The following is a 2,161-nucleotide window of genomic DNA, read 5'->3' as shown; positions in this document are numbered from 1 at the left end:
AACTGAGTACTTTCCCCTCCTTACCTCTGCCCCATTCTGAGCCACATGAATAAATCATGTCCATAGAATTCTGGGTTCACCCAAATCTGACGTTCTCAAGAAAGCTTCCCTTGTACATCAAGGCTCATGCTAATAGGTCCTTTCTCTGTCTTCTCCAGTATGTAGCCACCTAAAAGTAGCTATCAGAAACAAATACATAATAGATAATGTGAAATAGGTAGAAAAGGGGCAAAGGGGAACGGGGAAGGGGAAGTGGTAGGGGTAGGGGAAAGGAAAGAAGGGAATGGAATTAATATGAGAAAAAGAAAAAATGGAAACAAAGTCTTTGTAAATAGGGAGGGATGGAAGGGTTGAAGGGAGGGCAAGGGAATGGAAAAAAATAAGAACCAAGAGAGATTATGTAAAGGTGCAAATTTCCAATGATGAATGTCATTATATTGTATACCTTAAATGTACCAATAAAATTAATTTTAAAAAAGAAACAAATACAGTACCTCTTGATTACATTATCCCAGGTTGTGATTATATTCACACATATTAACCTTTCTCCTCAGCTGGACTTAAAGTTCTATGATAAAAAGTGATGTGTTGGTTGATTCAAAGAAGAATTTTTATTTGTTAGTTTATTAATTTATTCCTTTAAGAAACATTTACTGAGTAACTGTCATGTACATCAGAGTAAGTTATATGCTGTGGGAAAAACAGCGGCCAAGGTAGACATGCTTTCTGGCCTCACTGGTATACCTATTGCTCCTTGGGCCACGAGGAGCAAAACAACATGAGATTAAATCAAGCACTAGAGAAATGACAGCAATCAAGAGAATGGTAAAAATTAGATGTATGTAGCTCCTGCCAGCTAGCTGGCAGAGATCCTGTTAAGTGTCACAAATGGTATCATAGAGGAAATATAGGATGCAACCAGAGCACTTATCAAAAACACTTTACCTTGCTGGGGATTTAGCTCAGTGGTTCCACCGCCTGCCTCAGGAGTGCAAGGTCCCGAGTTTGATCCCTGGTACCAAACAAACAAACAAACAAACAAAACACTTTACCAGTGAGTTAAGAAGAACATCTTTTTTTTTCCTTAATGAAGCTTAAGCAGAATCTAAGGAATTTTACAAGGAAAGAGAACGAAGATATCCAGATAGAGAAGGTGGTACATAGAAAAGCCCAGTGTGAGAGAAAGCCTGGAGTTTTTACAAGGAAAGTTCAGCATGGCTTACCTGTTTTCCACTTCAGGTCATCTAAAAGATAAGCTCATCAGTTTCTACAAAAATAATTCCACAGGAAATTTGATTGAGATCATACTGACTGTACTTGTAGGAAATGTAGTGAAAATATAGCTTCAAACTTCATCAAATTGCACCATTTTAACTGAATTTATTTTATTGTGTACAAATTAATCTTCAAAAAATTGTATAAAATGAAATGTTCATAGATAACCACAATGTATGATATATTTCCAAAAACTTAGAAGAGATTTTGAGTTTTTTCACCACAAATGATAAATGTTTGGCATAGATAAGTTTACTTTGATTTAAACATTGTATTAGATGTACATGTGTTGGACTATCACATGGTATTCCATAACAATGTAAACATTTTATGTATCAATTAAAATACATAAATTAATTCTTAAAATATTTTTAAGGAAAGAAAAACAAGATACCTTTTCTAGAGTTGTGTATATGTCCATTTCTTGTAGTATTCTTTTATATTGTCTTAAAAATTTTAAGTATTCTTCCTTGGCACTGGCAACTACTTTTAATCGCTAACAGAAACAGGATCTATATTTCAAATTAGATTCTTCCTGTATAGAAGAAAGTCATTTGATTTAAATATTAATCTTTTATTTCTTGCCATTGGTGATTCTATTGTTTGGTGCCACTGAGATCTCAATAATTTATTTATTACAAAAGCTAGAGTACCTCAACAACTTCATAGAGAATAGTAAGACATTTCAGGTATGTGATATTAAATAAAAGGCAAAATACACACCAGCTGCCCTTGGAGCCATGTGCAGGCAGAGTGCCCAGGAATGACTGAGTCCAGCTCTGGCTGGCTGGCTACGGCTACTTGTGACCAAGAGCTGGTAAGGACCCCCTGGGCACACTCACCAGCTGCCCATGGAGACACGCAGGCAGAACCATGTGGGCAGAGC

Source organism: Heterocephalus glaber, unplaced genomic scaffold (genome assembly GCF_053883595.1).
Source record: "Heterocephalus glaber isolate CG9 unplaced genomic scaffold, H.glaber_assembly_v1.0 deba00001564, whole genome shotgun sequence".
Classification (NCBI taxonomy): Eukaryota; Metazoa; Chordata; class Mammalia; order Rodentia; family Bathyergidae; genus Heterocephalus; species Heterocephalus glaber.
This window is presented reverse-complemented; position numbering follows the sequence as displayed.